At 44.1% G+C, this 15,204-nt stretch overlaps 1 pseudogene; it reads left to right on the top strand.

Annotated features, from left to right (window-relative positions):
* Positions 1-14,932, top strand: part of LOC146830405 (large ribosomal subunit protein uL6-like) — a 53,007-nt pseudogene extending 38,075 nt beyond the window's left edge.
* Positions 14,933-15,204: the final 272 nt, after the last annotated feature.

Raw genomic sequence — 15,204 nt, forward strand, 5'->3', positions numbered from 1 at the left:
TGTTGATATTTGCCTCTTGATATGGTGTCCACTGGTCTTCGTTGATGGAGATATTTGGCAGTCCTCATCAGGTCTGATGTATACATTTTGTTCCAGCCTTCATCAGGGTTGACATTCACTGCCCACCGCTCGGTGGCTATGTGCTGACACTCAGTGACTCGGTGACCTAGTACATACCAAACCTCAGTGGCATAACATGTGTCAGCCAGTGTTGGGTTAGTAGAATGTGCCAGTCCTCAGTGTGCCGGCCCTGCTTGGGGCAATGAAAGTGACCCTTTGTTGTGGTGGTATTTTGTACCTCGGTTTGGACAACACGGTATTTGGTCCGCGCCATCTTGGTTCAGCCTCGTTGTGAACAGTGAGGACGTGTTCCAGTTGTCACTGAGCTGCTTTAGTTCATGGCAATGGTTCTTGCCCGCTGTACAATATATTATCAGAGACCCGCGCTGTGTGAGGCACAATATGTGTGTCGCCAGTAAGGCAAGTCCTGGGCTTGGCTGGTGAATATTCAGGTTGCAATGGTGTCTCTAAGACTGCCACAGCGAGTGATGCGTTGTTTTCTGTACCTCACTCACTGCACCACATTCAAGGCCTCATTCCCAGCCCACATTGTGTTCCTGGCCTCGTTGAGTGACTGTGTATTTGATCGTGTTGATAATTATATAGCGCTTTCCTACACTTACCAGTAAACTGTTTCAAGGCGCTGCGTTTTCAGTTGTCCACATTAAACAGTAACTATTCTTAGAAGACATGAAATTTAAGAAGCTCTCTGAACCTCGATTGGGGGATCTATTTCTGTTGATAGTTTGGATGCGGACTCCACAGCCATGACCCTGTCTGTGCCTGCTAGACTCCGCCCACCCACCTTAACGAAGCGCTATGGTGTGGACGAAATATAGAATCCAAGTATGTGGATGAGAGTAAAAACTTCTGAAGGTTGAAAAGCGATTGTAAAGGTCGGTACATTTTGCAAATATTCTTGCAAAAAAAATGTTAGTGAAATAATTATTTCCCAAGAGACTTCTTCCACTAAAAGAGGGGTTCTGTTGAGGTTTTTTCGATGCACCTACCGCTGCTGGAGGTTTTTCCTGTCATTTATACATTGCACCCTCCACATGCTTGGGAAAAACGCAACATTTCAGGAGGCTTGTGTAGGAAAAACTTTGCAACTTTCCATTTCCTGGGAGCAAGGGCGCAGCTACCTATAGTGCAGCATGTGCAGGAGCACCAGGTTCCTGGGATGTGAGGGGCTGCAGTACCCCAGTTATGGCTGTATGTTACTGCTCAGATGATGGCACGGGTGTCATTTCCCCTGCTTGCATTAGGGTCCATGCACCCCGGCTACATCACAGCTTAGGCTCCCAGTTTTCCATTTTTGGTGATTTTTACAGATAAATACAAGAAATTTCTTGTCTGTATTGATTTTTAAAAGTGGAAAATACTGAAAATGGTGCTTCTTGTGAGAGACTCTCCATGCTGGCTTGCGTGAGTTCCGGGCCAACAGATGAGCAGACGGAGAGCAGGGGGAGTTAAAAATCAGGCATATGTTAACATATATTTTTAATATAGCGCTAATATGTACCTGTGAGTGTTGTCTTTTGTTATACGTGGCTGCTTCATTTGCTAAAACATAAAAGGCATCCATGTATGAGGGCAAGTTCAAGAGTTAAATAAACGTAAAAATATACCATTTTACAGCTTCATTTATTCTCAAAACGCAAAATAAATATGGATAAACACCACTGAGATGGCCCAAGAATAAATATGGATGAATACAGATGGAAATGTTAAAGAAAAGAAGAAATACCAGGAGCCCGGATCATGGCGAGGAGCCATTGCAGACCTCTCAGGTGGCCGAAGTCTTCCCTGTTGGCGTCTGTGCCATCTTGTGCATTTTCCTTATGCTCGGAACTTGATGTGGGTGGAATCGGGCAGGTACCCCAGGCCCGCCTCCTCACCCGCTGCACTGAAAGCAGACCGGGTTCGAGCTGGCAGCAGCGGCGCATTCTGCACATAGCACAGGGAGGGTGTGAGACGGAGGGTGAGGCCTCCCAGGTGCGGGGGCGAGGCTACAGCTGGCTAGCAGGGATGGCTATTAAAGCTCCTTGAATGGACTTCTTGGCCAGTTCTTCTGTGTGGTATGTTAAATACTTCACGGAATGTATGATCGCCATGGGAGGCTTCTGGTGCTGAACAGATGAGGTGGGGAGAACTACACAAGTGCATTATAAAGGGAAAAAAACTTTTAAGGCGCTTTTGTAATGCTGGGTGATTTTCTTTCATGCTAAAGGAGAAGGGTGGGATGTTTCAGAGTGGAGGTCAGCACAGAAAGGACAAGACCTCCTGTAGAACTTTTTGTAGGTCTGACCTAGAGACACCATTAGCTGTTTTGTATGCCTCATGCCCCCCCAAACATCTATCTATAAACCCTCCTTATCCATTGGTCTGTTCAAATGTCATTCACACTATACCTCCGCTCATTATCACATTCAGCCTGGGGCATTGGGTCGGCCCACTTTTTCCATTGGCTGATCCCCTGAGTAATGACGTTTTGCCTGATCACATGTGCACAGCCGCCTGAAAAAGACAGCAGTGCAGTACCAGAGTTGGTGTGTCTGGGCTACTGGATCACTCCTTTATTTATTTTCTATATGTTTTTCGATGGTTTTTACATATTGCATACATTCTCATGAAATATGTAATTTTGTGCTTGGTAAAACCTGTTGCCTTTGCCAATGCTTGTTTTTATGATAGTGAAGTCTGGTGACTTCTTTAAAACCAGGATTCCATTAACTGCATCATTACCATAACAGAAAAATACAAATTCTGTAAACTGGTACTTACTGTCAAAAGCCCATACTGCATGCAGAAGCGGGGAGCCACAGTGTTACCGGTGCAGATGGGTGCTCTGTGCGGGGCCTAGTTTCTCCATTGTTCTTGTGCCCAACCACCATGACAAGTGGAGTCCTTGAAGCGGCACTTTCAATGTGAGTTTACACACTGTCATTTAAACACACAGCCACTCCCACTCCTTAACCAATATGTGGGGGTCAGAGAGGGTGAAGGCAGCTCATAGGACATTTGACCTGCCCAGCATTTGCCTGTTGATTAGCGGGTCAGATCCTAATAATGTAAGAATCTCTCTCCAGTCACCCTTATCTGGGAAGTGGAGCAGTTATGTATTTTTGTGTAACTAAACAGCTAAAGATACAACATCAGTACTCCATAGAAGAAAGAAAAATCAGTTTAATAATAATATCCACATGAATATATTACGGATCGTATGTATTGTTTGATTACTTAAAATCATGACAATTAGAATAAAAAATAAGCAAGAAAACACTATTCATCTTAAATACAACAGAAAAAGTTAAAAGTATTAAAAGAATACAGTGGTACAAAATATTTTTTAAAAGTGAGCAAGAAACAAGCTAAAATATATTTCAAATATAATAACCTTGTTGATGGGTGTGCAACCCAGCCCTAACTTTCAGTTAAACAAACAAAGGTAAACAAACAAAGGCACCATCGATAAGTGTCTCGAGATATAATAAAGAACACGTGAGCCCCGGTTTGGTCATAGATGTACAAATTATGACGATGGTTCTTGTAAACCTGCAGATGTACGTTTTTTGCAGGTTTAATGACAAATTTCGTGAACCTAATGTTAAGCATCGTATTGTTGGGATTCATTGCTGCTATGATAGATTGCCGACATGATCGAACTACGTGTTTGATCCATTCGCCCCGCACCAACCTCCTTCTGTCATTAAGAAATGCAGGGCAAACGCACACCACATGCTCAATTGTTTCTGAGTGATGACCACAGCCCCTACATTTAATGTCCTCATTTGAGCGGTGCCATGTTGGCAGATGTTTTAAAAGGGGGCCATTCACCCATCCTCAGTACCATAAATCTTTTCTTCCAGACGGCTGCATAAGTACTTGAAAGATAGGGGGCCTCTGATCTGGGTTTAAGCTCCGCGATTATGGACCAGGCTTGTTTTCTTTTAGACAATTGTGCCCTGTCCCGATGGAAAGACCAGAGTCGAAGACTTCTTTTAATAGACAGTCAAGCAGTCTCAAGGAGTGTTCAAGGTAACGTCGATATTTTTGACTGGATTGGCCGGCTGATATTTTTTGCCACAACATGGCCTCCAGGCTTCCTTCCCTTGAGTTGCGCAATCGATCGCACAACTTGATGAATGCGCCTGCTCCGACGCCCTCATGGTTCAAAAGGCCTAACTCGAGCCTGATCTGAGCTGGTGATGCTGATTTCAGGCGGTGCCAAGCTTGTGTAAAAATTCTAGTTGTTATTTTATTCAGCATTAAAGAATTGCTCCCCAACATTATTTCTGGACTGTAGGTTAGATAATTTGTGACCTTTGCCTTCATGACTGTCAGGAGGGGGGATAAGCTAGGGCCATGTAGCTGTGTCGAAAGTTCCATCAATGCTGCTTCGAGAGACGATGCTTTTGCTTTGACCACTTCTTTCTGTTTTAGAAAGGAGCCCTTGGAATCTATATTGATGCCCAAATATTTGTACGATGTCACAGTTTCAATTTTTTTGCCATTGAAGAACCACCCATCATTTTGCTGCTTCCAATTCCCAAAGGTGATAGCTTTTGTTTTTGAAAGATTTAGTTCCAGAGCATTACTTGATGTGAAAGAGAGCAGCTGGTCAAGGAGTCTCTGTAAACCGACCCTCGTATGGCTGAATAAAACAAGATCGTCGGCATAAAGCAAATGACTAACTCGGGATGCACAAAGTTGGGGGGATGAGAGTTGACTTTGTCTAATAGATGGGATAAATCAGAAACAAAAAGGTTGAATTGGAGGGGGGCCAACACACACCCTTGTTTGACCCCACAGGAAGTCTGTATTTTTCTTGAAACGTGTGACCCCCTCACCCAGCTTGATGTGAATCCAAGTGTTTGAATGGAGATGAATTATAGATTTTAACAGATCACTCGGAATTCCCCATTTTTGTAATTTGTGCCATAACCGGTCCCTAGGCACCCGGTCGAAGGTCGCTTTGAAATCAACGAAGCGGCAGTGTAGTGACATTTTTGAGGATGCTGCTTTCTCCGTGAGTACGGATCGGGCAATCGGTTGCTACTGGTGCCTGATTTGGCCACAAACTATATTATGGATAGTGTTTTCGCTGAAAGTGTTAACGTCGATACTACCCACATCAAAATAACATTATTCAAAACAGGCGACCAGTGTAACATGCTGACGAACTACTGCTCGAGCCGGGGCTTTGAGAATCCCTTTGTCATGTTCTAATAAATCGCACACTACTGATGTGCCATTTTATTAGAACGATTGTTTATTCAAAACTATCACCTCCATTTTCTCTCATAATCACATTTTTACACTACATTTTGAGACATGGCACCATTGACAGGTTTCTTGGACACCAGCTTTACTCCATGACAAAATTAGTGTTATGTTTTGCTTTTTTGAATTTGTCCTTTGGAAATTTAAAAAATGTATAATTTTGTTGCAATCTGTGAATGATTCAAATACAATTCTAATTTACAATTCTACAGTAATATCTACATCTTTCTGTATATTAATTTCTATGTGCAAAGTGAATTTTATTGCTGACTGAAATTAGTTCAAGGGTAGTTGAAAGCCCATAATATATTCTTTAACATTTCCATACCTGGAAGATATTGCCAATAATCTAACTGTTAATTAGTCACGTTTTTTTATTCCTCCGAATCTCTTTAATACAAGTTTGCAGATGCCTCTCCCCATGGGATTGTGGTATGTGTAGTTCAAATAGTTAATTTGTGTCATTGTACTATAGCATTACCGCTAAAAGATGTATAACATAGTATTGTATTTTATTTGTCGTTATATAGCACTGTTGCACCCATTGCGATGGCCAAAGTGCTTTATTCAGCAGAACACTGTATCTCATTGAATGTCAGAAACTATCCCATCCAGTTGCATGTCCAAATTAAAATGGGAACAAATTAACATACAATTAAGATATAATGATCGCTGCATGATAATTAATCAAAGTCTAGACCTGCTGACCATTGCTCGTCAATCGAAGATGACGTAAATAATTGGTCAATACATTAAGACCTTTCAGGGACCTTCAGACATAAAGTTTCTGATTCTGAGAGTTTCACAGTGAAAGAATCCTCTCTTTCGAGCGTTCATTCAACACCTAAAAAAGTGAATATATTTGTACTCGTCTGTCAAAAAGAGCTTCACAACTGGAGCTTTTCATCCGGCGTATGATTTCTTCAGAGTCCACCAATTTCCAAACCCTTTTCATTAAGTGTACAGCACTTTGATTCACAAGTTATCCAGTCGGGCATTTGTGTTTGGTGTCCTGTGAATGGATAAAAAGGTCATGGCCTCTTGTAATGGATTACATTGCTGGGCACAAAGGAATGAAGGAAGGCGCTTTCTTTGATATCGTTATGTCCGTGAACACACAGACACCAGTTGACATTCACCATGAACTCTAGTTTTTTGTTTCTGCAAATATTGGCGCATTCCTAAATAGATTTTGCTTCCTGGTCATCTAGACACTTTGACCTCTGTTTCATCATTTCATTTCAAACTTTGTAACTATCCCATGTATGTTTAGTCAAAGTCACCACTTCTAGGGTTCATGTTCTCTACTTTCAGTTTCACTATTGTTTTTAAACCGTTACTTATTTTAAAGCTGTCTCCGGTAGTTAAGGCTTATAGGCTTCACAAATCATGTTTTAATTAATATCATTTTGAATGGTCAGGATTGTTGTTAGATATAATTTGAAGGAGCACGACAAAATTCGTTTTTGGTATTGTTTTATTTTCTTTAGAAATTTAAATAATGTAAAATGTTGTGGCAATCTGTGGATGAGTCAAATACAATTCTTATTTACAGTTTTACAGGAATATCTATAACGTTCTTTACATAAATGTATGTGTACAAAGTGAATGTTATTGTTATCTGAAATTAGTTAAAGAATAGTTGAAAGCCCTAAATTTACTTTTTGACCCTTTCCATGTCTGGAAGATATTGGCAATAATCTAATTGTAAATTAATCAAGTTTTTGTATTCCTCCAAATCTCTTTTATACAAGTTTGCAGAGGTGTGAACCACATATGAACCTGATGCCATACCACATAATGATAACTATGTTTTATTGTAAAATGATTTCCATAGTAAAAGATGTAATAAGGAGAAAGCAAACATTATGTATCGGCACCCTCTTCTTCTGCCATAAATTCAAATTACATATGTAGTCTCCACATTGTGTCACACAGGTGCATAAACTGTTGGTGTCCAGCATAATCCGTATTAGTTCTCAGTTTGGAAGGTTATTACCTTATTCGCTCAACTCCTCATCGTAGGCTGAGATTTCCCTAGTTCATACACAAACAAAGCAGCCATCTTCATGACTATTGCACTGTGTGACGTGCTCTGCTGCAGAGTAACTTTGATTGCGGTCTTTGAGTCTGACACACACCTATCCGATGATCGCATAATTGCCAATGGATACAAGAATAAATTCACACAAATGACTTATGTTGGAAACGATAAGTCCTCTTAGGATACACTGTGCCTCCATGGTGTACTCGTGTGACATTTGTAGAATTTTTGTAGGGACTATACTTTCTATCGTGGTTTATAACTTCAAAGCCTACTTTTGTCTACATTCCTTTCATACGCCACGGTAGATTCTTTATCAAGTTTCAATGTCATGAAATTTACAATCAATCCCTCTACATATTTAGTTTTATTTAACATTGTCAACAAACCCATTGATCGAGGCCACACCTAGCAATGCACTTCTCATTAACCAACACCGCTAACCTACATCTTTGTATTTTTGTTAGTTTGTAACTCTGTGTTTCAGTGGCTAAGTCTCTTGCTTCCATCTCCTTTGTGACTTTTCTTAAATATGTAGCTATAGTTGGACTCGCAGGTTCTGATGAAAATGCTTGTGTTGGTTTGAACTCCTTTGTGATGGTGGCACCAGCGATGTTTATTGTTTGTGTGTAAAATGTCCCTGCAGGCAGCTTGTGCTTCAAGTCCTCTCCATGTGTTGTGCGATCCAAAATGGATGCCGTCAATAAGTGTTTATTTACCGCAAGGTCAGCGTTTGTAGAGTTATTAATCACTGATTCTTGTATCCCTCTTTGTCCTGTCCCTGACCCCGCCAGTGACCTCTTCTCTTCTAGTGCTGCCTCCCTCCTCTGTTTTTATTTGAAAAGAAAGGGCTTTAACAAAAACTCTTTGTTGTATGTGATTGATGGGCATTGGTATGAAGCTTGGGACTTTGATGAATTGCAAGCATTGATATGTACATTTTATTCTGTATTTTTCCCATTCTTTGCTTTCAAATGTGAGATATTTGTCGTTTGTCATTCATTGAGTGGCAATGCTTGTATAAGCTTTGGTATATACTTTTTGGAAATGTTGCCCTGGTGAGAATGATTTAGATTAAATGTACCAGAACTGAACCGGGTTGATGGCGTAGGAAGTGCATGAGCAGTGGCCAGTCGGTGCACGGATTAGTGCAGAGTCAAACTGGAGTCAAGGGCAGCTGGGCACTGATCTTTACACACACGCGTAGCTTTTATTTTGCAGGGTGGGTAGTCGGTTGTACTTGCAGGTGCCCAAATGTGGGGTGCAGGTCTCCGTACACTGCACATGGGCACAAGCGCGTGAAAATGAGGATATATTTATTAAGGAGTTTTCTAAAGTCCTAGGTGTCACCTTTCGATTGCTTTAGAGTTCTGACTTAATGGGAGGAATCCAACGAATGAGTGGTGAGGGCACGTGGGCATTGAAAAGGGTAGAGTGAGTGACCATATCTGATGCCCTTCAGGTACAACCGGTTTCGGTAAGTTGAGCTCCATACTAGAGTCTATTCCTTTAACCCTACAAACGCGACACGTGTTGTCCAGCTGTGCCTCTATGGACGTACCTCAATGTTGCTAAGCCTACGGGTCAGGGTGCGAGAGGAAAAACCTGCTTAACTCCTTTTTGGTTTCTAGTTCTATATTGTAAAAGAAAAAAGAACAATAATCCGCCTGGATATCCAATATTGCGAAATATATTTTCCTGCACCCTAAACTATACTACATGACACTGCTGGGCAGCGAACCTGGTACCTGGACTGCACACAATACCCTTCTTGAATGCTAATACAATTATTTTAAATGAGAGTTAAATACAAGTCTCAACAGTTTGGTTTTGAAAAGCGTTGCAAACTGCGTGGAATCGGTTCAGATCTCAAGTTGGAGATTCAACAACGACGACTTAAAGAACACTGGACCACACGGTTCCAGCAAAGAAGCAACCCCTTGGGTTTACTGAGGACACAGACCTTTTGCGGTATTTATTCCGCAGAGACAGGAGACATGTCATCGTCATAGCGCTGGGATGCCCCTGGGTAACCATGTGCTCTATACATTTCCCTTCATTCATTGTCCGTGTGTAAACTTTAATTCAGAGGCGAGGCACTCGCACACGTTGCTTTTGAATACAGTGTTTCCGGCCTCTGCCCAGGAGGGGGTGGGTGAATACTGTACTAGGGTGACCAGATTCTCAAAACAAAAAACGGGGACAGGTCATAGACATAGAAGTAGGACTATGGTTTGCAGTAACCATCGACTTAAAGTAGGACTATTTGACAGCTGTCATAGACATAGAAAAAGGACTACAATTACAGCTCCCTCCACAGACCGAGATGAAGCATTACAGACAACAAATCCGCTGTCTTTTATTGGCAACCCTCTCCTTCACACAGCAGCATTAGTACTTTTTATTACATTTACACTTTTAAGGACTATAGCATATATTTTCCAAAAATCAATAAAACATCACAGGCTAGCAAACGCCAGATTTACTAGCTTTATCAATGCTCGTTTCTATAGCTGCGCGTCAGCACTACGTAAAGTACAACTCACCAATGTTGCTTAGTTGCTCATGACAGAAAAGCATGGGAGGTAAACTGCGGAATGCTAAATTGCCAAATGGCAGCCATGGACCAATGCACAAAATAAAACTTCTCTCCAGGTATTACTGCCTTAGGGTGGCAAGGGCTGGCCGACCACACAGTCCTCCCACATTTGCGTAGTCACTGCTGAGATGTCATGTTACTTTACTGGGGTATGTATAGTGCACTCTAGCCATTGGTATCATCTCATAGTGCAATAGTGTGAAGACCTGAGCAAAAAGCTCGAGCAGCGCTGCTCGCCTCTCCCACAGGTGTTAATACTGCTCCTTTAAGTCCTTTCCAGCTAAACAGTTTGCCGTGATCTGAAAGGTCAGTCAAAAGGTCAAGTCATAGCTTTGATATGGAGAACACAAAGCATGCATCAATTGGTTATGAATAAAACATGCAATGAGCAATGCATTAATCCTTGCACGGTATGCATAAGGGCTACTGAAAAGTTTGTATGACTATGAATGCAAGCAACAGGACGAAGAAATATTGTTTTATCCAAAGAAGAAACTTTGGCTGGCATGATGACGTAGGTGGCGCTGCGTGTAAAATGTCTCTCTTCAAAGGATTTCACTTCTTGCTACAGCGCTCACCTCAGTGACGACACATGCCGTAAACAGTGCAAAGAGAGCATGCACGCGCATGCTCAACCGGAACAATGAAAAACAGGGACATTTATGTGTTTAACGGGGACACTGTTTGAAAACAGGGACATTTGAGTCACTTGGAGAAAAGTGTCGGGACACGGGGACACTTCCTCAAAAACGGGGACCGTCCTGCGAAAACGGGGACGTCTGGTCATCCTATACTGTACCAAAACGTGTGTATGTTGGTGGTATTCTATAGCTCGAACCTAGCGGAAAGGCAGCTGAGCACTGTACAGGGTCAAAGGTAAAGGTAAAGTCTGCGAGTGGTTGGAGTGCTTGCTGGGTTTTGAGAGCAGACTGGGTCCGTTGTTGTGTTGTGCCGCAGTGTGCATTAACAAGGCGCCATCAGCAGTTTCCTAAAATGGAGCAGGGTTGGGGTGGTCTTGGTGGACACGGTGATGTTGTTCCAGATCCTGGGTTCATCGGTGGAAGAGGCCTGTTGCCTTGTTTTTCATTTTTAGGTCTGGCTTGACTGTGTAGCTTTCTGCATGACCTATTAGTACACATTCTTTCACATATCTACAGAGTGGGCACGGCTCTGCCCCACACAGTAGTATCGCCCTCTCACCTCATTCTATTGGCTGTGTGGTGTAGCAGTGCGCCTCCCATGCAGCGCTTGCAACGCGATGCAAGAGGGACTATATTACATCTCTACGGTATTCTGAAGCATTTCACATTAAAGGGTTTCACTGATGTATGTGGAACCTATGAGCGAAGGTTAGCTAGTCAGCCAGCTCCGCGGGGTGGGTAGTGCTCAGTTGCGAAGGCCGTGTAGAAGATGGGTTTGAAGATGGTGCAGGTGGGAAGAGGAGTCCGTGGCCTCCACCATGGTGCTTTAAATGGGGAGGTACTGTCCGGTGCTGCGCACCTGCACTTCTTTAATTTGAAAGGGAGAGTACCTGCACTTCTCAGCACTGCTGCATTACACTTAATGGAAAAGTACCGGCACTTCGCAGCACTGCTGCATTACACTTAATGCAAAAGTACCGGCACTTCTCAGCACTGCAGCATTACACTTAATGGAAAAGTACCGGCACTTCTCAGCACTGCGGCATTAGCCCCCGGACCCCCCAGGTTGGCTCCCGGCCCCGTCCCTGTCCAAACCCACAATTAAATACTTGACGACCTGAGTTGTGGGTAAAAGAGGCCATGTTTATTACAAACCATCACACAAACATGACAATATATAACTTTAATACAATTCTTTACAATAGGGATTTATCAAATTCAATCGCTAAACAATAATTACATTTAAGTTGATCCTAAAATCATAATCCATCAGCAAGTCTGACAGAACTCAATTTATGTACCCAAAGGATGTTGTCTATTGCTCCAGCACTAAGGGGCCTTCTGGCTCGCGTCCCTAACCGACTTAGAACCACGCAAGGCGCAACCCACCTGCGTCCTTGAGAGGTGAGCCCCCGCCATATGGTCCTTGTCCGCCACCTGAGGGGCCCACCCCTCCACCACCAGGCTGCCCATCGGGGCTCGTAGGGAATAACCAGGGGCAGATGCCCCATGCCCTAGTTTGTAAACTGGCGCCCTTGCCCCCAGCCGATGTCTCCATTCTCTCTGGGGTGAGCTTACGGTCTCGCCCCCTCAGTGCTGGCCTAGGGAGTTTGCGGGAGGAGTCCCCTTAACAATGTAAGGCAATTTATGTGGCCTCCTTACCGCCATTCTCTTTCCAACTTCCCAACGCCTACCCAAGCTCTATCTCTGGGGATGGGTGGGTGGGAGATTCACGGATTGCCCTGCACACAGGGGCCAGCGCCGTAAGGAAGAGGCGAGGACCTAGGCAAGTTGCCCGAAATAGATCCCCGCCCTCTCCATCCCCCTCGTCGCCCGCCCCGGAAGTAACGTCACGGTGTTGCATTTTCCCGGAAGTAAATCCTGCGGTAGACACGCCCCATCCTTTGGTGAGGACCACGAGAGGGTGAGGATCAAGAGAGGGCGTGGCCGGGTACCCAGGGGGGCCATGTCCTAATGGCGCGCCTCCTGACAGTCCGTGCTTTTCCATACACTTAATGGAAAAGTACCGGCACTTCTCAGGCGCATGTCGGTACTCTGCAGAGTGAGTACCAGCACTTCTATATTTCCATTTATAGCGGTGGTGGCGGGGGGGGGGCGATCCTATTTCCCCAGGCCCTTAATGAGGTCTGATGCATGCAGAGCACCCTTAATGGAGCTAGTCTGGAACCTGTTAAGTTTGAAGACATATGAAGCGGACAGGTTGGAGTGCAGAATGATGCTGAATAGATGTTTCCTGGGCCTCCTGATCCTCAGAATGCCTTCCCATCACCCCTGCGGGCCCCCTCCTTCCCTCGCCCTCTGCCCCCTTCATCCTTCCCGGGCCTGCACTGTCTGCTCACACCCTCTTCCTGTTGAATGACAGAACAGTTGTACCCCTTGTCGTAAATGCCTCTCCTTCCGTTCACCCAGGCCCTATAAAGCGCTGCCCATTGTGCGCGCGCTCCGCCTGACAGCCCGACGCTGATTAATGGTGAGAAGTTAGTGCAGCAGAGGCCCCCGGCTGGCGGAGAGCCCCCCTCTAAAGGAACAGAGGACCCATTGTTGACAGCCGGGGACAGAGGGAAGTCTTAGGACTCGAGGAACCCGAGGAAACCCCTCTGAGGGTGGCCAAGAAGAGGTTTTTGCGGCAGGGAAAAGTTGCCAGTCAGCCCCGACACCATGTATGCGGAATGTGAACAGCAAGTGACATAGTAAGGAACAGAGCTTAGTAGGTTGGGCGACAGCTGCAGAGAAAGTGTGTGTCATATGCATGTCGCTGTTTATAAACCGCCCCTCCCTCTCCCCCCCCCCCCTTATCCCCGCCCTTTGTCGTCTCTAAACGAACACTGATGGGTTAATTAATAAAACTAAACTGTCAATGTCAAGTCGCACTTTATTTCGTCGAAGGCGCCATCTGGTGGCCAATCTGCAAACATGCAACCAAAAGGCCGGGCCTTGAATCCCATCCACATTGTGTGACTGTACAAATAATTTGGTCTCCTGTCCCATTCACCTTCAATCTTTGAAAAGTTGGTATCACCAAGAGGCGATTCAGCGTGTAGTCTGCGTTATACGAGAACATTCATGTATACATTTAAGGCGAGGAAATGAGTCAATGGCTGTTGGGGGGATGACAGTGAATTCGTTCATAACAAGCAGAATGACTAACTTTTTATCATATATACCACACTCTATGCTGCTCAGTGTACTGGCCTTGGAAGGATGAAAGGCTCAGCTGTCTTGCGCTGAGTCAAACATGCGACATGCACACGTGTCAATGTCAAACGTTCAACTCCCTGAGCCAGGGTTTTTAGTGGGGCGGGTCCTGCCGGTGCTCAGTACCGGCAGTTATTAAAAGCAGGTGCTGCGACGGGTCCCTACCGGGCTCTCCATTCCTCAGGATGAAATAAATAAACCTTAGCTCTGCAGCAGTAACCACCCTTCATGCCTTTGATGCCACTTCAAAGACCCTCATTCTAGTTCATTCACAGTCTCCTCATGACAGAGCTGAAGCATTTTTACTATTATATACAACGAAGCCATGGTTGTTGCTTATTTATCTTATGCGACTAACAACTATTGACAAAGTCAACAGTACTGGCTTGTTGTAAGTGTAATGTTACTTGCAGTATTATATATCTAGATGTATTGACAGAAGTATTAAAATACCAGTCTGGATGCAAGCTAAGCATAGATTTTCAGTTCATGTGCTTTCAAGCCACGCCATTAGTTATATCGGTCATGCCCCTTTGAGAGACCCTCCCTAAACCCCACCCCCCCCCCATTTTTTTCTTACCACTTAAAGCCTGGCCCTGAGCTGTCCTGCTTCATAGAATGCTGAAGTACAGGTTTGTGCTACTAAACTGATTTATTATGCTCACAAAGAGACTTGATATTTGAAGTGCAAATATTGTGAAATATCGGTATCTTGTGATGGGGAAGTGGCCAATCCAGCAATGGGTGTCTTGCATTGGTCCAAGAGGAGCGGTGACCCAAGGATAAATGCTCATTGGCCAATCCGGAGAAGTGCCCAATCCGGGAATAGGTAATTTGTGTTGCACCTGGAGAAGGGTACAGTCTAAAGATTGGAGCACTGCAGTGAATTTTTAGAAGTTACAGATTAAGGATTAGCACAGTGCCCTCAATGGAATTAGCCTCCCATCTGAAGATTGTGGATCTGGAGAAAGAGTTGATCTAAAGATCGGTTGGTCTGAGGAAATAGCTGATCCATTGGCTGGTGGATCTGGAGAAGAGGCGGATCCGAAAATTCGTTCTGGAAAAGAGGCTGATCCAAGAATTGATTGATCTGGAAAAAATGCTAATCCAAGGATAGGTTGATCTGGAAAAGAGGCTGGTCCAAGGATTGGTTGATCGAAAAAGAGGCAGAACCAAGACTTGGTTGATATGTAGAAGAGTCTGATCCAAGCATTGGTTGAACTGGAATACAGGCTGGTCCAAGGATTGGTTGATTTGGAGAAGAGGCTGATCCGAGGCTTGGTTCATATGGAAGAGAGGCTGGTCCAAGGATTTGTTGAACGGGAATACAAGCTGGTCCAAGGATTGGTTGATCTGGAATA

This window comes from Triturus cristatus, chromosome 5_1 (assembly GCF_964204655.1).
Source record: "Triturus cristatus chromosome 5_1, aTriCri1.1, whole genome shotgun sequence".
NCBI lineage: Eukaryota > Metazoa > Chordata > Amphibia > Caudata > Salamandridae > Triturus > Triturus cristatus.